This window comes from Phalangium opilio, unplaced genomic scaffold (genome assembly GCF_054372755.1).
Source record: "Phalangium opilio isolate 3A_F unplaced genomic scaffold, DU_Popi_V2 ptg000045l_1, whole genome shotgun sequence".
Lineage (NCBI taxonomy): Eukaryota > Metazoa > Arthropoda > Arachnida > Opiliones > Phalangiidae > Phalangium > Phalangium opilio.
This window is the reverse complement of record NW_028324168.1, coordinates 11014-32358: the sequence shown is the minus strand read 5'-3', so window position 1 is coordinate 32358 and position 21345 is coordinate 11014. Positions and strand designations below refer to the sequence as shown.

Below are 21345 nucleotides of genomic sequence, written 5' to 3'. Positions count from 1 at the left end.
TTTCGAACCGTAGGTCCCAAGAACTAGTTTAATAAATAAGCTTATTTCCCAGACTGCTGATGAGTCGCTGTCAAAGGCTTAGTACTTAGACTAAATAGGAAGATGGAAGTCCTGCAAAATTAACCACCGAGTGTAGTTAATCAATTCTCGCTTCCATCGTTCTCGAACTAGATCGAGCTGTAAGTCTCTAGCATTAGTTACGAAGTATAGGTAGTGTCATACTTATGGAAGGAACATATAAACTTATGATAATAATAATGCAATGAAATGAAATGATTTTTTGGTATCGTAAACTATTATTTATCGCTTGCTTTTTTCTCTCTCTCTCTCTTTCTCTAACCGATGGGGGTTGGGGGGGGGCGTCGATAAATACCTTAAATCAGGCAAAAGAAAAATAATAAAGAGGTCCTTTAACCCGGATTGTATTTAAGCGAGAACCAACCGAGTGTTGTATGTATGTATGTATGTATGTATAGGTACATACACACAAATACATTAGGAGAGATGCGAACTAAAGAGGAACACTAAACCAAAAATATATAATATTGAGATGATCACGATCAGGGGGATTTTGGTGGGGGGGGGTACCTTTAGAAGAATAGGATAGATGGGGAAGGGGGCATTTATATCAATCACAGTTGGGGGCGGCGTTCAATTCCCAACAAGCGAACCCAAAAAAAAATAATAAATAAATAAATATTCATTCCAAAAGAAAATTTACAAGAAAAATTGAAAACGAAAACATTAATTTTAGAAAATATGTACAGCATTCCCAGGGTTGCCACGGAAATTTTTAGATTTAAATTCCCTGAAGTTTTCCAGGTTTTCCCTGACCTTTTTCGTGTATGATTTTCCCTGACGTTTTTAGGCCCAATTATCATTATTGTAAATAATTGGGTTTAAATCGCATTTTTGAAAATAAAAACTCCGATTTCGGTGTCTGGTGGTCAAAAAACGTGATCTGGCTAAAGCGGCGTTTAAAACGTCGCCCAGATGGGGATGGTTGAACCGCGGACATTTTAGCTACTTTTAAACAAATAGGCCATTATAGAAAGTTTTTACGGCTTGCGCACCTTGTTGATTTGTCCCGCCGCGCCTGCTCATTATAACAGCCATACGTCACCAAAATTCTCTCGGAAGTGACGTCACTAAACTCAACAACCAAGGCTTAGATCAAAATTCTTAAATAAATATACTTTACGTTAGATCTAATCATTATAAATTCATACGAGTATCAAATATCAACATTAGAATAGTTCGGCATAATATGAATAAGATTTGCTGGCACAAAGTAGAGAAACACAAACGAAGAACAAACGCTTTAAAAAAAGCCCACCATTTTATCAGTCTGCTTTATTCCTCCAAATCCTGCCTCCAGTTCGTGTTTTTTATAACACAAAACTGGCTGAACTGAACTGACTCAGTTTGAACTACAAGAGGGGACAAGTACCCATAATTCCTTTAGAACTTTCTGTAAAGGCCTATTCCAAGACATTTCACTGACCATATTTGGCCCATTATTAAATTCCCTGACTTTCCCTGATCATATTTAGCCAATTTTGAAGTTCCCCGACTTTCCCTGACCACATTTGACTTTCCCAGGTTTTCCCTACCATATATTAGCCAATTTTGATTTTCCCCGACATTGCCAGGTTTTCCCCTGACCATATTTAGCAAATTTTGAAATTCCCCGACTTTCGCAGGCTTACGCTGACCATATTTATCCAATTTTGAAATTCACTGACTTTCAAACATTTCACCGGTTTTTCCTGACATGTACAGGGTGTTTTTATTCCTTAGATTTGTTGAGGAGACGCCCCAAACCCAGAATTATTAATACTGATCGATTGATTGATCATTGTTTTTCTTCGATAAAATCTACACTTGTAGTATATTATAGGGAGACATATAGTTTTATAAAAATGATAAATAAGAACCCGTGTCTTTTATAGAGGAGAGGATTCCATATTGAACATTTTGCGAAATGGAAAATAAAAAAATACCATTTGTATTAGTGATGAATTGGAGAAAAAGTTGGAGGAGGGAGAGCTATTTTTAATCCTACACGATAAAGATCATCGCATATCCTAGAGATCCATCCGAGAGAGAGAAAGAGAGCGAGAGAGCAAGAGACCTTTCTTTAACTAAAGCTCTTTGTTTCAAAAGACAACTAACTATACTCAGAACCGACCTAACGTTAAAAAAAAGAGAGAAAAACATCGTCTCCAGTCCTTACACGATGCAGCCAGCATCTCTTTATCTGACACATCCATACATCCATCTGCAATGGATCCAATCGGGCATAAGAAAACAAAAGTTCATAGTTCATAGCAAGGCACGTTGATTTTTCTTCGAAAAGTCTGTTTATTTCAACGCTTAAATATCGCATAGGTTCACGTTTGATCCAGTTTAATTCAGGCAAAGAGGATATAAAGAACAGAGAGGCAATATAATACTTGGATGGAGTGTTCTCGCTTTGAACACAAGGGAATTTTGCCACGGAATTTTCAGATTCAAATTCCCTGATATTTCCAGGTTTTCCCTGATCAGAGGCAACCCTCTTTGAAGCGTTCCTGTGCGCGCTCATCTTTCCCTGCTCTCTTATTGGTTGAAATACCGAGCACAAAAAGAAAAGAGAGAACTTGCAAAATGTCTTGCCAGATCTGCTAGCTTCAACTCTCTCTCTTTGGTTTAGGTTAGCTTAGTCTAGTCTCAAAGTTGGAAGAAATGAGTTTTGGAGATGGGCCGATACCAGTTTAAACCAATACCGATATATCGGTTTAGCCAAATATCGGTACCGATACTGATATCGGCCCATCTCTAACAATAACCACTCTTTTTCTTAAACTAACTAACTGCGATCCTTATTATACATATAATATATACCCCCTATGATAAGGTATTTAATGTATCAAATTTGTTTATAATTTAAAAATAAAAAAACGAGGTCAAAAATCGCTAGTAGCCAGTGTTATCCTTTTTTTCCATACCCGGGCTCTCTCTCTCTCTCTCGCTATCGTGTCTGGCATGGACTTTAGTCTCCCTCGGCTGTCGAAGCCAATTAATTCTCAGCGTAAGCTGTCTGCAATTAAAACGCACCCGAGAAAGAGAGAGTATATGGCAAGGACCAAAGTCCCTCCTCAAAAAAAAAAAAGATTATATGTACATCGCGAATTAATTTTTAACGTTAATTTTTCTGTTGTATATAATACATTATTAAACAAAGTTCGTTAAAGGAAAAGAAAATCCATCTTTCAGAAGAAAGTAGTCAGGGAGAGATGGAGCGAGAGAAATTTCACTCAACACTGGCGGCTCAGGGTGTTATATTTACAGCGGGGAAACGAAAGAAAGACCTGTAGAGCGCAGAAAGCATCTTCGCGCCCTAAAAGAAGAAGCTCAAGAGCAATAGACAGACCGTCGATGGATCATTTCAATTCAAATAACAACAGCCATTAAAACGCGCCTTTCGTTATAGTAACACGCGTACGCTTACCAAAACCACCACGTCATTCCATCAAAAAGGTCTATAAAAGAGAAAGCGCGTGCACAGATTCTTTTTTTTTTATTCCTGGCGCGAGGAGATTTATATACTCCCGGTAAATCTTACTTGTCCATATGAAAAGGGACGTAAAAAGCTACGGTAACCCTCGATAACAATGCCAAGTGATAATATTTCAACCTATACTCTTTGTTAACGTTAGTTGACATTACAAATAGAGCCGTTAACGGAGCTTTCCAAGAATCAATTGCGATGTAAAGTGAATGTGTCAGACTCAGACATTGAAAACGTTGGGGAAGAGAGTAATAGCGAGATCTAGTTTTGACAGTATGAATTTTACGGGGGAAATAACATATAGTGCCGGGTCTAGTGTGTCTCCAGTCCATAGAGGCAGGCAAGCAGGCAGAGAGAAAGAGAGAGAGAAGCTATTTAAAAAGAAAAAGTTCTCGGGGGTTGGGGCAAGGCTAGAAAAATAAACAAAGTTTCACTTCCTGCAAAAGCGCCTACTGCACTTTTCGTAACTTCGCACATTTTTCGCGTCTAGGAGAAGTTAAAAGATTCTGAAAATTTACCGACACAAATTAAACAAATTCTATACAATAGTTTATACCAAAACGAGGGGCCGAAAGCAATCTTTAACGGCTAACAGATTTTCCCCAAAAACGACAGATACACCAAAAAATTAAATTCTCAGAATTAAATTAGCCAAGGCCTAGCATAAATATACCCTTTTGACGTCACACCAGAAAGGCGCGCGCGATGCTTTAACCCTTGTCATAAAGTACTTGTTCGAAAGTCAATCATTAAATGGACGACGTGTCATCATCATTCAACTTTACAAATATAGTTAAAAGAACTATTTTTAATCCAGTACTAAAATACATAACGTATCCTTGGGCATTAGTTTATCGTTGAAGTGCAAAATCAGGCTGGGTTAAATACTAACTCGACAATATAGTTATATCGGTAAATATCTGTCGAACGGTCGACTTATTTCAGCGTCAAAATCTTCAATCAAATTGTAATATCGTTTAACAAGATAATTTTGTTTAGGATTTGTTACCCCCGCTATCATTGATAACTTTACGAAAGTAAATTAACCCTTAAAGTAAGGGGACCTCCTTTTCAACGTAAAAAAAGGGGGGATCGGGGCATTCAAGGGGGTTGATACGTTGCCATCCGTCTCTGCGGCGCTCTCTCGTGATTCCCAAGCCTACAGCGCAGGCGCCTAAAAGGTGAGATGAAAGGCAAAGATTTACCCCCGTGTCTTCCCCTCTTAGTTACATCTTCCCAAGTCCCTGGTTTATATTTGAAAAAGATTGTGATAACTTCTAAAGGTGCGTATACTTCTAAATTGATAATATTCCGGCGACAAGCTAAGACACTGAGTGTAACGTTAGAAAGGGGAGGGGACTCAATTTTAGACTAAAAAAAAAATAACTGCTTTTCCCCCTTGCCTCCTTGTCGCTAGTAAGTTGTGTTTTTTTATAAACCAAATGATAAGCGACGTGCTTAGCTTCTGGTGGTTGCGGCAATTTGATTCCAAACACGGCGGTAATACGAGGAGAAAGAGTTTTCCATATTGCTAAAGACGGAATACCCAGATTAAATTTTTATAAAAAAGCAACAACAACACATCACCATCGCGGGCGGACTTACAAACTCGCGCAAATTTTCTTCATGTCATTGAACGGTTCTACGATCTCTACCCATGAATGTTTAAAAACGTGCAGTTTTGCAACACGCATTTTACTTTAAAATTCCATAACCTTTAAACGTTTTCCCTGACCGTTTAGATTTCTATGACCTGACCGTTTAAAGTAATTTTCCCGGACCGTTTAGTTTTCTATGACCATTTAAAGTAATTTTCCCCGAACGTTTTAAAGCAATTTTCCCTCAACGTTTTAAAGCAATTTTCCCTCAACGTTTTAAAGCAATTTTCCCTCAACGTTTTAAAGCAATTTTCCCTCAACGTTTTAAAGCAATTTTCCCTCAACGTTTTAAAGCAATTTTCCCTGAACGTTTTAAAGCAATTTTCCCTGAACGTTTAAAGTAATTTTCCCTGAAAACTTTCATTTCTAAAAAGATTCAAGAGATAATGTTGGGGGTTTAAAAAATGCCTGGTACCTATATAGCATGTAGTGTTGCCAGCCATTTGTGATTGAAATTGAACCACCATTTACAACAGACTGAAAAAACTTGTAGTTCCGTTCGATTCAGTTACAAATCTACAGGAAATGTTCTAATAACAAATTACTGGCAACCATGAATGGTAGTCAAATTTAAGAAATTTCTCTAGCCCCTCAAGCGCACGCTATACATAGTTTTCAGACTAGGAGAGTTGATACCATTTTTACCAGGAGCCAGGGCTACTTGCAGCTGCAGAAAACATAAGTTCACCAACATGAAATTCCCGATTTCAAAACTTCCTGACACATATTTTTAAAAAAATTCCATGATAGTTTTAATTTAAACACTGTTCTTCGATATTAAAGGTACAGTATAAGTAACAATTTAATATTCAGAAGATTTTTGGTTAGGCCTAAATGATTAATAATTTCGAGCACAAGAAGCTTGCTTCTAAAAACACGGGGGCCAAAAGTAAGAAACCAAAAAAAATCACACCCAAGAAAGAGGATAGAACGGTTATATTATTTTTCTTCGTTTTTTTTTCCCACTAGCTTCTTGTTTGTGGTTCGTTATCTTTAGCGGGCGTTATTGGGACAAAGGGGCCCCCATGTAGAATTTAGGAAGTAAGCGACACCCCCGCTCTCGCTTCCCGGCAACAACCGTGACCTCTACCCCCACACACCCGCCGTAAAAAAAAAAGAACCGGACTGAGGGGAAACACCCCCCCCCCCTTACCCTCCACTGAAACCTAGAAAAGTAAGAGAAAAAAAATCAAAAAGTCTTCCACCAAAGAATTTCCCAAAAGCTTTTAAACAGAGTTACTCCCCTCAAAATGAGTACTAGGGAATAGGGAAGGGAGTCTCAGGCGGCCACAAGGAAACCCCCCGTTCGTTAAACCCCCTCCTCCTGAACAAAATACAAGCATCTGGCTGCGATTAAAACCCCCTAAAATACTACGAGGGAATTAACACTTAATGTCCCGTCCCTTCTTCGTTTGATTAACCCATAAGTTTAAGCTGACGTTTTACTAGTGACCAACCCCTCGGAGGACAAATCGGATCCCTATTGAATAGATACAGAAGGCTATGGGGATGGCAACCGCGGATGAATACCCAAAGAAAGAAAGAACGAACAAACGAAAGTAGCCCTCTTTACTTTATTGTTCCAGCTACAGATTTTCCGCTTTTCCAAGAAACGTTGCCATGTAAAATTAACACTAAGCCATAAACTGTTTCTCAAATGACAAGAAAATGGGGAGTAAGGAAAGGGGTTTTGAACAAAGAAAGGACATCTTCTTATCCTCAGGGGTCCCGCGAAAGGGTTGGCGCGAACAAAAGGACACGTGCAGAATTTTTGGGGAGAAAAAAAAATAATTGCGCCTTTCCCAACAACTAACGATAAAAGAGTTCTTATTCACGGTGATTTACTAATGCGGTTCAAAGGTCATGGGAAAATTTTCCAAACTATCATATTTTAGAATCTTTTAACGATGGTGGGAAATTACTTGGCTTCAAAAGTTGAAAAATATCCACAACAATGATTGTCACTACTCCAATTTTTCAGGGACCAACCATTAATAATAATTTGTTCAAAATTAACTGGAATTCACGGTACATATTTAAAGGGGATATTTAACAAAGAATGGCAGTTATTCCAGCGTCACTTATAGTCATAAATACAACCAAATTTTACGGATAATTGCAAAAGATTAACTATATAAAGTTTATGTTGAAAAAGGGCATTTAGTTATAAAATAAACAGTACCTGTTTAAGTCTACTATTCTAGATGTAAAAAACACATCTGGTTATATATTTAAACTAAGCTATAATTAAGAGCTTTAAAACAAATCCGTGGTGGTGGTTTTTTTAAAACGTCACAAAAGTAAAATTTCATCATAACATCATCGCGTGGCAATTTGTACATTAAGCTCGAAAAAAGGTTTTAAGCGTAACGCGACTCTACGGTCGGGTTTTGGTCTTTTCCCGATCCCGACGACTCCAGTTGTAAATACAACAACACAAAACCAACGAACCCTAAGCCTCGGTTCTCCAACGTTAAAAGTGCTAAGCCTAATCCATCCCTAGGAAACCCTCTACGATCTGACGGTACTTTGTGCGTACGGTTTTAGACAAGGCACGACACCGTAATCGGCACAGGACCAACGGGGTTTTGTTGTAGTCTAAACAAATTATGTATTTCCTCGATATTCACAAGGCGGGGGAGAGACGTCTCCACGATATTTAGGCCTACGCTAAACGATTCTTCCAACGGAGAAGTAGTATAGCGCGCGCACAGCCTATGAGGGTAAAGTATCCACACGAGCAGACGGCTCGATCCCCAAAAAGCGCGTGGTTTCTGCCGTCGATTGGAGAGAAAATCAACCGGCGGGTAAAAATAAAATTTACCGCCAAATATTATTACTCACCCTCTGTCTGTTCCCGTTCGGTTCAACGTAATGTAGCTTTGTTTAATTCTCCGCAGAACTTAAGTTAGTTTAATTTAATACGATGCACACTCACAAAACACTTCTTCTTCTTTGAGAGACAGAGAGAGAGAGAACTACCGTTAAAGGCGTAATTGAAATTCACACGTAAAACTCGGACGAATATCGAAAATGAAACCGCGCGGGTTCTGTCGTTTCACGCGTTGGCTAAACTACAGATAGCACGGCTTTCAGTTCACGCGCGTCACTCGAATAACTAGTGCCACTGGTAAAGAGCGAGGCAAGCTCGAATCCGAGGCGCGAGACGGTCGTCGGAGAGGAGGGAAAACGCGCGTGCTGAGACTGCTGACGGGATTTTCCTTGGCTTTTTTTTTTTCCCGCCAGAGTTTCCCGCCAATACGTCATCGGGCGCTGGCATCGCGCGCCAAAAATCATTCCCGCCTTTACTTGCCTCCTCTCCACCCCCGCGAATGTACATTTTCTTTTATTTTTAGCGCGCGCGCGCCCGGGTGTCAGTCAAAAATCTAACCAAACGCTTTTTTTGAATATTTTCGCACGAGGCTTCTTAAATCTAGTCAGATTTATCACACCTACAATTAAATAAAGCCTATTTTGGTCTTAAATTAAAGGTTATATTGACCTAAAAAATAATAAAAAGAGTACGAATAGAGAGTAAATTTGAGATTCTTATTTGGCTTTCTCTGGTTGCGGGGAAAATTGTAGACACGCTCGTTAATTACTGAGAGTTCAAATGAAGTCTAAGAGCTAAAAATGGCATCAGCCTCCTCCTCCTCCTACTCCATCTAATCAAGGAGATGACTCATAAGACTAAAGGGGGGGATACGTAATACAACCCTGTACATTCTCCCCCACCCCACCTCCCTGAAGACAACAGCGCCACCGTAGAAGAGACGGACGGCGAGCGGACCTATCCAAGATATAAAACAGACTGTAGAGCAGCGATATCTATAATATAATATTATTCTAGCTATAATTTAATATTAAAAATATTATTATTTTCGTTCTTACGTTTGCAAGGGGTTAATTTTTGGGGTCAGTGGACTTTTGCGTCCCGCAGTTCGAGTACCTCGTTAGTGTATTAATTAAAGCTACTACGTTGGTTGCCGACAAACGCATTTAAAATTCACACAGGTGGCTATACTACGCCGCTATCAACTCGTCTACTCTAGTTTCGTATTTTTCGGTTTTAATCGTTTGCCGATCTCGTTAAAAAACCGTACAGCTTTTAAATAGACGAAAATAATCCCGTACTTTAGAATAAATAACCGTTTTCATTTCACTTTCAATAAGGTTTTCGAATGCCCCAGATATAAAATAGAGAAATAGATCTAATTACGTCATTACTAACGTTAAATCATTAACGATTTCCTTACTCCGCTTGCTGTTTATAACTCGACAAGAAGTAAAATTATTTTATAAATTTAAACATAAGTTTATAAGATACGTTCCATAAGTTTGACACTACCTATACCTCGTAATAAATATAAATATAATTTTATAAAATACGTTTCATAAGTATGATACTACCTGTACTATTCGTAATGCTAGAGACTTACATCTCGAGCTAGTTCGAGAACGGCACTTCACAACAAGCTCCAGTTTGTAACCAGTGACAAACTTATGGAGCATATCTTATGATATACCTATAGCTATGACTACACTCGGTTTTGCAGTCCATCTAGTTCCTTTTTAGTCTGTACTAAGCCTTTGACAGCGCCCCAGTCTCCAGGCGTCACTTTACCTCGAATCTATGACCTACTTCAATCACTTCATGACAAGCTCCAGTTTGTAACCAGTGACAAACTTATGGTGAACATATCTTATAAACTTATGATATAAATAAAGGATTGCTTTAAAAGGAATTAAAGAGATTGCTTTTCATCTTAATGACGTCACTCATTAACAGCTTAATAATCCCCCTTCTTGCAGTCAGTATTTTATCCATTTCGGAAAATAATGTCTTGTCCAAGAATCAATAAAAAAGAGTTAAAAATTGGTACTACAGAAATAAAAAATATTTTATTTATTTATTTTTTTTTAATATGGGCTAGTTAGTTTTGGCGCCAGAGAAACTAGTTTTGATTGGTGTCTTTGACATTGCTGTCGTTTCGTTGGAGGAGGAGAGGGGGGGTTCGGGGGAAGGGGGGTCGCATTGTTATAAGAGAAGATGATTATTACTAAAGAAGGTGAATGAATGAATGTTTTCCCCGTAACAAACCAAGCGACGAAAATTTCTGGACAAATCGTGGGAAATTTAAGCAAAGCAAACATAAATATAAATCAATTTCGGCTTTAAAAAAAATTAAATCGAACGAGTCGAAGCGTGACGTCATAGAGGGACCACGCGTGACGTCATCCTTATTCATTAGCCATACAGGGTGGTGTTTCTGGAAGGTCATGTCAGAAATTAAGGGAGATCTTCTTTGGGTGCACGAATTCGTCGAAACTCCATTTTGATTGCCCTATGGGACACTGTTTTCGAGTTAAGATTAGAGGAGTATTTTACGGATGACCACTTAAATTTAATTAAGAAACTGATTTACATAATGATTTCTAATTTAATTAATTAAGGGGTCATCCCTAAAACACAAGTCCAATCATAACTAGAAAAGACATAGCCCTTAGGGCAAACAAAATGGAATCATAGAAGTTACATTTTCGACTCAAAATCTTCAATGCACCCAAAGAACATCCGCCTTAATTAATTTATGCATGCAGACTTATTATCAGAAACACCCTGTATGTGTCTTTCCTTCTCGAAAAAATTTATTGTTGGGGGGCGGAGGCAGGCCACGTGATCAGATTGACTACGTTGATTGGATTATATTTCGGCCACTCACTAATTACTGACTGACCAGTTGGGGCGCAATATATCATTTTCCCCTTCATTAAAGACCTACCTAAAATATAGTTATGGCCCCCGGGTTCAACCTATAGTTGTTGTTTTTTTTTTCGCCTAATTGTGGTTTTTGGTTTTCGCATTTAGTCTTTTTAAGATATTCCTCAGGTGGTCGGTCATCTTTAGTTAGCCCTCCCCTACACGTGGGATGATATTACATCGGGTAGTCCATGATACCGCACTCTACGTATGTCAGTATTCAAACGAAAACATTGGGAAACACCGAAACAGCAACAAATTGAAAGCGCATTACAGCATCTTGTTTCGAACCGAGCTAGCCAGGCAGGCAATTTTGGTTTGCATGTTGGTATGGGAGATTGGGAGTGAAGCCCGTGAATACTAATATACATCATCATACTCTCTTAGCACATTATAATTATTTAAACAGAATAGAAATATTCAAAATATTTAAAATACAAAAAGAGATATATATAATTTCTGGGATAGATTTAATTTTAGAAGCAGGAATGGAGAACGGTTAGTTAGCCTTTACTTCATTCGGATTCATAGACCACCCAGTATAGAGCCCCTCCCTCCAAAACGTAAAGAAAATTTGAAATTATCTTATTGGCTCACTTAAGCTACGTTTTGATGACGTTGCTGACGGGGACGGCGAAAAATACCTAATTCCTTTTTACCTCTGTCGCTATGACCCTTCCGCCTCTTCTTTCATACCCCACCGCCGTCCCGTGGAAAGGGGTCCGGAACTATGACGCACCCAGATTTCTCTGTTCTCCATTCCTACTCCTAAAATTAAATCTATCCCTGATATTTTTCATATTGAATCTGTAACAATTATAGTTCTTTCGTTGTAATGTGCTAAGTTGGTAGAATTCTATCTCTCTCGGAGTTTAAATGATCATGAGAGTAACAATTATCTCGGGTAAGTTTTAACTTGTCAAATGAGCGGCGTTTCAGTTTTGGCAGAACTTAGTGCGGTCGGTGGTTGTCTACTCCGCCCTATACAAAGCGAAAAACTTAAATCAGCTAAACGCGAATTAAACGTATATACATTTTTAATGATAGTCTTGAGACTAACATCGCACTACTCATCTAAGGGATAATACGAGGCGCTTCATTTAAGAAGATGGAAGATGATGGGAAGAAAAAAGAAGAAAGAAAAAAATACATTTCGGTTTCGGCATTAGCGGCGCGATCTTTCCAAATCATTTGATTTCCAAATTCGCCCTCGGGACTATATAGACACGAATTACTAATTTCCCGGCAAGCATTAGAAGCTCATAACTAGACCGATTACAAAATTAACAAAGCTTAAATGATGAAAGGTATTTCTCCTGTGTTTAAGGTGTGATAGTATAATTTTGGAAAGGTTAGGGTTAAGCTAAGGTTTAGGTTTAGGTTAGGTTAGATTAGGTTTAGGCAAGTTGGTTTAGGTTTAGGCAAGTTGGGTTAGGTTTAGGCAAGTTGGTTTAGGTTTAGGCAAGTTGGGTTAGGTTTAGGCAAGTTGGGTTAGGTTTAGGCAAGTTGGGTTAGGTTTAGGCAAGTTGGGTTAGGTTTAGGCAAGCTGTGTTAGGTTTAGGCAAGTTGGGTTAGGTTTAGGCAAGTCGGGTTAGGTTTAGGCAAGTCGGGTTGGGTTTAGGCAAGTTGGTTTGAGGTTAGGGTTCAATAGTTTCGCAGTCATCCAATCTCCCTTGAAGGAGAGGAAGGGATGGAGCCGTAACGTTACAGTTTGTACCACATCAACAGAACGGCAACGAAAAACCTCCCAGCATGCTCAGCGTTTCGGTAGGGTCGTAGGTTACCGAAACGTCCAGGATGCTTGCTAATTTTCATGCAAATACAATGGCGGCACGCGTGAAACACACTGGAAGATTTTCATTACAGCATATGGCCCATTATAATACCGCTCCATTCTTTCTCCTTGGTCTTCGTTTTTAAAATGTTGATAAAAACATCTACTTTGGGTTAACTAAACGAGTTTCAAACATTTAGATTAAATTTAATAATTAATTTTAAATATATTTGGGTTCTTGCATGCATATTTTTAATTATTCACTTCGAGTGAAGTGCTTCAATTAACCGTACTGATTCTAATTAACAATTATTTCTCTAAGATATATTTCGTCTCATTAAGGAGTTAGCTGCTAGACCGGGGGTGCTAAAATCAAAGGACGCCATTTTTTTTAACTTCTTATTCCCCGATTTATATTTATAAATACAATGTTTTAATTAAAGACGAACAAACGATTCGATTGGAATTATAAGTCGAAAACGAAACGAGAATATTTAATATAATATTTCTAGGCCTACCTTTTCAGATTTTTATAATGGATCGTGTTAAGATTTCTTAATTACACATTTTTAAACGCGTTTAGCCGAGTAAAAAAAAATTTATTAATTCGAGTTGAATTTAAAAATTGACGTCACGTACAAATATTTAGGAATTCTTCATTTCTGTTTTATTTTTTTATATTCGTATCATTTAATATACGCTTTTAATTGTTGGGAGGCTGCAGTGATCCTGGCATTCCTTGTCGCGAAATTTAGGGAGGGGCCCTGACTATAATATTAAAAAAAAAATCAAATAGACCCCCTAAGGATAAGAAAAAATTACGAATGAATTAATTAAATAAATAATTTCAAATGAACTTTCAATTTTTAAAAATTTTTCTTTTACTTTCAATTTAATTTTTAAGCGATGAATCAAAAAGGATGGGAATGAAAATTCCAATGTCATCATCATGTACAGGGTGTTTCTGATAAGTTTGCACGCATAAATTAATTCTGGGGGATGTTCTTTGGGTGCTCGGTCGATTTTGAGTCGAAAATCTCCATTTCGTTTGCCATAAGGGGACACTGTTTTCAAGTTAAGATTTGAGTGTTTTGGGGATGACCCCTTAATTAAATTAAATTAGAAATCATTGTCTTAATCAGTTTCTTAATTAAATTTAAGGGGTCATCCGTAAAATACCCCTCCAGTCTTAACTTGAAAACAGTGTCCCTTAGAGCAACCAAAATGCCATAGCTAGAAGTAACATTTTCAACTCAAAATCGTGCACCCAAAGAACATCCCCCCTTAATTATGGTAGACTTATCATAAACTTATATATCTAAACCCCTTTTAACATTGCAAATATAAACTTTTGTCCCCGCAAATGAAGTGTCAACTTGGGATATATATATTTATTTGGATATTCAAATTTAACTTTTAAGAAAAATTCTTAGGAGCTCCCGGTTCTCATTGGCTAAATGTATAGAGAGACCAATTTCATCCTTAGGTATCCCGGCCTAAAGATGCTGGGACATAAGAAGAAGAAGAAAAAAAAACAAAGGAGACCAAGAAAGAATCCGAGGGGAAAGTCACTCACTCAAAATATTTCAAAAAGTGTTAAAAATACTTCTCTTAATTACCTCAAAAGAACATCCTTTTTAATAAATATAAAAACAAAAATATATATAAAAAAATATAAATTAACTCTTATTACAATATGATAATTAGCATTTAATTAGTCTTAAAAACAATCAAGGACTACTGTGCCATCCGCCATTGCTTTAGTGGGGGGATATTGTTATGTCAAGAAGCGATATCTAGTTTATTAGGAAGAAGGTATAAGATGCCTAAATATTCGCGCGCCATAGTCCCAGTCCCCCTTTCAAAATACAAGCGGGGGGGGGGACGTAAAAGGAGGCCGGGCTATTTCGCCTCTCCTCAGAGTGGGAAAATACGTAATTTTCGTCATTCGCGTCGCGCTGACGTGAGTTTTCAATAACCAATGAGATGCTGGTTGTAATTTAGAGGCGGGGATTAACTCTGGACCTACGTTTGGACTGGAGATAAAGCTAGAAATGTGGATGAATGAATTTATACCTTCTTCCTAATAAACTAGATATATATCGCTTCTTAGTTATGTTAACTGAACTTTTGCTAGGCGGAATAATTTAGCGAGCTACCCCTCGGTAAGATCTTAATTCCGAAACTGGGTTTAGCCAAAAGCCGAGTTGCCTGTTATTTCCATGTAAATTCGACGTCCCCCCGCTCCCCCCTCCACACAGTTCTGGTCATTCACGCGAATGCATAGGGGCCTGCAATAATAGAGAAGCCACTACTACCACTATCGTCGTTGCGACTCATCTGCAAGTATGATACGGTAAGGGGGGTTGGGTGGGTTGGCGCACCATACTGGTGCTGAGGGGGTTAGAACCCCTTGCAGTCCATAGACTAAGCCGGGGGTAAAACCCCCGTAAAGTTCTCTTTCTTCAGGCTATTAGAGACGAAAGGAGAAGAAAATTTGAATCTTTAGTTTTTTTTTGGGCACCGAAATAAGTAAAGGAAAATGGTGCTGGATCGCTAACTCTAAAAAAGGGGATATAACCCCACACCCTCATTGGGGGGAAAGGGGAGGGGGCTTTAAGGGGAAATTGCGCGAGAATTTTCAAGGGGCTACAAATCCAAACCAAGGGCTCCATAAACTTACCCCTTTTGTTCTTAACGTACGTGCTTTGCAAATTCGCCGGCTTAGTTTGACGCAAAATTGGCGCTGCTGGAAAACATTGGCCACGAAAAATAAATAACCGCTAAAATACTGAATAAACATAATATCATTATGTTGGCCATAAGTTTGTCACTGGTTACAAACTGGAGCTTGTCATGAAGTGACTTAGGTCATAGATTAGTTATGTAAAGCGACGCCTGGTACTGAGAGCTTGTCTTGAAGTAGCGTAGGTGAAACGTCATGGATTCTAGTAAAACCATAAGTTCATAAGATATGTTCCATAAGTTTGTCACTGGTTACAAACTGGAGCTTCTCATGAAGTGACGTAAGTCATAGATTCTGGTAAAGCTACGCCTGGTGACTGGGGTGCTGTCAAAGGCTTAGTACTTAGACTAAATAGGAAAATGGAAGTCCTGCAAAACTAACCACCGAGTGTAGGACTTCAATTCTCGCTTGCCGTTCTCGAACTAGCTCGAGCTGTTAGTCTCTAGCATTATGAAGTATAAGTATTGTCATACTTATGGCAGGAACATACCTTATAAACTTATGATAATAAACGTAGCCTAAACCTTATTTCTAAATTTTATAATAAATAATTGAAATATTTACCAATTTCCCATAAATGCAACTACGAATGCTATAACCGTGTCAAAAACAATTTTTGGTAGCGCTGCTGAACACCTTGATAGCCTATATTTTTATATAATAAAAAGCCACTACATTAAATAGGTAAGTACCGTCGAAATACCGTCTGGAAATTGCTATAGCAGAGCAGTTATGTATTGGTTCTTCTAACTTGTAATATAGCAGTATTTAAAAGTTAGTCATGTAGGCCTACCAACCGCGGTAGAAAAATAACTATGCAGTATACGCAAGGTTAAGTGACGTAAAAGATATTTAAATATTAAAAGTACCTGCCTTCATCCTCACCTGTGAAATGTACCTGCAGTAAGATTAATATTTTTCACTTAAATTCATGGCCAAAAGCATGCAGTTAATATCACCTGTCAATTCGTACAATTTTATTAAGCCATGGCTTCACCAGTTTTACTTATACGGATTACCAAAAACCACACAGACGTTACCCACCCCCGCCCTTAGAGATTTGGGTAGCTAGCTATTAAGTGCATTAATTAAAGGATACTGCAGCGTGTAGGCTGCAAGTACTTGGTAACTTATTCGTTAATCCTACCTCGCAAACCAAAGGGATTAAAACCATCCACAAAGCACCATCCCATTCACCAAATGTTCAAATCTTTCCAACCCCAAAAATTCTCTTTCTCTCTCTCTCTCTCTCTCTCTCTCTCTCTCTCTCTCTCTCTCTCTCTCTCTCTCTCTCTCTCTCTCTCTCTCTCTCTCTCTCTCTCTAAAAAAGAAGCCCAGCTCAATTACGTACCGATTAAAAAGAGACTACTTGCAAGTCCAGTAGTAGTTTGAAACGACTCGAGACATACCAAGGGGTGGGTCAAACACTTCTTCATTATTCAACCCTACTCCAAAGTAAGCTATCTTCCGATTGTAAAGTGTTGGACCCCTTCTTGCAAGCAAGCGAGATTCTCTTTTTCTCTCCTACGTTAATTTGAATAATTAGCCGAGCCGGGATTCGGAGGGGGGAGGTGATGGGGAAGGGTTGGGGGTGTATCCCCTTAGCATAGTGCTAAGGGGAAAAAGAATAGGTTTGCTTTCTCAGGCGGGAAGGGGGTAAGGCCCCATTCCTCCTCCAAAGAGAACACGAAGGGATTAAGAATGCTTAAGACTGATCACTGGCAAATTAACTTATTACCGAATCCATTACTAAAACCCCTGGGGTTATACCCCCTTCCCCCCTTTCCCCCACCGAAGAAAAGCGAAGCAGGGCGAACAAGCGATGCAGACACGTGAATGTGTACCCAAGAATTACTGGCAGACCAATTAGACTCATTTGAGCACTTAAGATTCTAACCCCCACACCCCCTCTCCGACTCTTTCAGGACAAGCGAGCGAGCCCCAGCGTTTCTTAATTCGACCCCCCCCCCAAACCCCATCCCCCGGGTGGTGTCCGTCCGTCTATTAGTCTTTGCATGTATCTCCGGGTACGCCATGGTCGATGTAATTGAGTCAAAGGCTTAGCAAATGGATTTTTACAACGAACTACGGGGGGTTTTAGGTTAATTACTTTGGTAAATTCGAACAGCTCATTACTGTGGGGAGTTTCCCCCTCCCCCCACTGTAGGAAAAGTGATTAATACGGAGTGTAAAAGAAAGAGAAAAGAGGCTAGAGCTTCTCGACTTCACTCATTAAACCCCGGGAAAAGCGAGCGCTAATTCCCGTTCCATTAACTAACCATTTTCAAGCAAAAACCTCCCCTACTTTTACCGTTTAAACACGATTAACACTCTATAAGGCTATTGGTCAACTGGCTCGAGGTTGAAATTAAAATTGTCTATCCGTAAAGTCCCTAGGACTAATTTCTTAAACACTAAACAAATTCAAGGTAAGAATGAACTTGGAATATAGCGTTCAATAAGAGAAAAATTGGCGCATTTTCAGCTTGCATGTATAGTCTGTGTACTATATCAAAGGGCTCTGTGGGGTTTTGCCCCCCCCCCACTTCTCTCCCTCTCTTTCTATTTTAAGTGACACTGTACACTCAAAGGGGTTTAAGCAGACGAATTTAAATAAGGGTGGCTGTGTGGTATGGCATACCCGAGGGGTTCCATTCAGTACCGGGAGGTTGGGGGAGGGGGTTGTCCCCCTCTACCCCATCCTAGGCATCTTTTCTTAATTGTAATTTACGCCGTGCACTGATTGCCCGGCCATTACACCCCCCAAAGGATCCCCCACCCCCCAAAAGTACATTCTTCTTGCCTTGGCCAAGGTTCAGGATAAATTATTCAACTTTTATTTTCTAATTAGGGATAATTTAAAAGTTAGCTAGCTTTTGGAAGGAAAGTCAATGAAGGTGTGCTGGAGGTGGTGCATGGTGGGTGACTTACCCTGCACTCTTCCCTCCCATATCACAAAGGTACTGGTTTAAAATCTCCAAAGAAAACTTGGGGGGCTTATTTGTTCAAAGGCGAAATTCATGATAAGTCAGAATTCCCCATTGAACTCGTAAACAAAGAGTTGAAATAAATCAAATTAAACCCAAATATTACTAGAATCAAAGAATAAATAGATTTCATCAAACTTGGAATCTTTAACTTGGCATTTCTGCTTGAACTAAAGGGGAGGAGATGCAGAAAGCGTCACCCATGACGTCACATCTAATGTATTTGAACTTAGAACCCAAGTAAAAATGACGTAGCAGCAATAGGGACTTGGCAATTCGGGCTTAACTCCGCCCCCACCGCCATTATGGTATGTTTTAGTTCTTTTACAGAATGAAAGCTATATAAGCCTCTCCTCCTGGTAAGTTTTTTTAGCACTAGTGGAAGGTAGCATGACGTAGAACTGCTAAGTCCCTGTTGACCTATCCGCGATGAACCCGAATGTAAACAAGTTATCTTTACGTTGTGTTAACGAGAAAAAATAGGGTGAATAGCCAATGAAACGCGAGGATGGCGAAAGGGGCGGTTTAACAAAGTTTTAAGCCCCTCCCCTTACCTTCAACCAGATGGAATCTATTGCGGCTTTAAATATTCCCAGTACAGTATTTATGTTTTAGACTTTATAGGGGGCAGGTGTGATTTTGAGACCACTTTTAATAAACAAATACAAAATCTTCAAAAGCGAGAAATTATATATAAATATACCCCCTATTTCAAAACAAATTAATTATTTTGAAAAAGGGCCGACAAATTTAAAACCAACCAAGTAATTTTTCAAGAAAGGAGAGGTTTGTTTTCGGTTTGAATTATATTTAGGCAATTTGATAGAATAAAACATGATTCAAAACCATATAGGGTTAAAATGATTAAAAGATATTTGGTGCGAGATGAAGGAAAAATACAACAAAGTTATCTTAAACAAGCCCCGACTATAATTATTAACAAAATAAATCCAAGCATTTTATTCCGAGAAAATATATATTTTTCTTAATATCTATTATATTTTCAAAAATTTGGGTCATTCCTTCTACCCCCCCCCCCTTTTTCCACGAATTATCACAATTGAATTTTCAAGCTAAGATTATAGCTACATTAATAAAGAAACAGCACCGTCCCTGCCTTCCAGTTCGGTATTAAATCCTCCTGATAAACCTTAAATCACGAATATCGTATTTAAAATAAAAAAAATATGCCCAGAAATAATAATAAAAATAATGGCTCGTTATGACAAGTTTCAAAATAAAAAAATCCTCGCTAAAGAAAACTTAAGCTTATAATGTCAATTAATTTAATTATCACTTGAATATTGAATCCTCCTCTTTTGAGGAGATTGTAGCTACGCTGAAAATCCTGCAATTTAATTCAAAAGAGAATTAAATAAATTCCAAAAGTAAATCCGAGATTTTATATTAATCATTTTTGCCATAAATCGTGTTTTCAATCTTAGTTGGCACCGGGGTTGCGTACGCATCTTCTAGCCTTTATCAGTACTGCCAGGATATGCTGAATCGCTCCGTTACGCGGGGTGAGGGAAGGGGAATGTAAATTTCTAAATGAATCGATTTTCTTTGTTAATATTTCGGCCATGGATAAACTCTCATTTCGTCATCTCATTACACTCTTGAAAGTTACCAAATTCCCTAATAAAAAGAATGGGATTATGACGCGTTCCAAGGCTGCGCGTAGAGGTACGACGACGCCCGCCGTTAATGACAGCTTCGAAAAAATAAGAATTATTTACATTAAATATTTTTTTTCTTACAGTCGCCTCTTTTATGGCCTAGAATAAATCCGCCCCCTCCTCTATCTTATGTTAATTATTTTATTTAAACATTTAATTCAAAATAACTAATTTCAGATAACATCACAATATACCAGGGATAGATTAAATTTTAGAAGTAGGAATGGAGAACTGAGTAATGTGGGCGCGCGTCAAAGTCCCAGACCCCCTTCCCGGGAACGGGGGGGGGTATTAAAGAAGAGGCGGGTGGTCATAGCGACAGAGCTAAAAAGGAATTGCGTATTTTTCTCCGTTCACGTCATAAAAACGTAGTTTAAGTGAGCCAATAAGATAATTTAAACTTTTCGTTACGTGTTGGAGGGAGGGGCTCTATACTGAGCTATGAGTCGGACTGAAGTAAATACTAACCGTTCTCCATTCCTACTTCTAAAATTAAATCTATCCCTGATTATACCTTTATTTTAATTTATACATGGTTTTCCGACTAGGAGGATTAATAGCATTTACATCAGGAGGCGAGGCTACATGGTACTACACTTCGTCCGCCGAGTAGCTTGACCTCCTGCAGTGTAAATGGTATCAATCCTCCTAGTCTCAAAACAATGTATTAAGTAGCATAATTATTAATTTACTATTATACAACTTTGCAAGTGTTGTTCTTCTCCGCATTGTAAATAAATATATATATATGTCAGTATGTCACTAAAATAAATTGTTCTTCGCGACGTAGGAGGTCAATATTAATTACATTTAGGACGCCTTTAATTAATTACAACGGAAAGATTTAAAAAATAAAAAAAATAAATAATAATAAACACTTGTTGAGTTACAATCGCCTCATCAATAATAACAATATTACCGTATTTTTTTACAACAAGGTCAGGCGGTGACACGACGACGGTCGTTTCCCATTGTTTTTATTGCGTATTGTATTTGAGTAAACCGAGGGGAACGACACTACACGGCTTAAATACGCCAACTCAATTGAACTTGAACAGTTTTTATACAGCGTGTCTTTCACCTCAGGCGCTAAAAACTTCTTCAAAATGAGAGAGAAGGAAGAAGCTGCTGCTATATAGGCGGGCAGCAGTTGAACCAGCAAAATGGAAAGTTTAGTTCAGCTGCTT

General features: G+C 38.5%; 1 protein-coding gene across 1 annotated transcript in view; it reads right to left on the bottom strand.

The window, feature by feature from the left end:
* Window positions 1-8394, bottom strand: part of LOC149676501 (zinc finger homeobox protein 3-like) — a 130890-nt gene extending 122496 nt beyond the window's left edge. The window contains exon 1 of the mRNA XM_089837514.1: window positions 8056-8394. The gene's annotated coding sequence lies outside the window, so the exon portion shown is untranslated. The remainder of the gene's footprint in view (window positions 1-8055) is intronic.
* Window positions 8395-21345: the final 12951 nt, after the last annotated feature.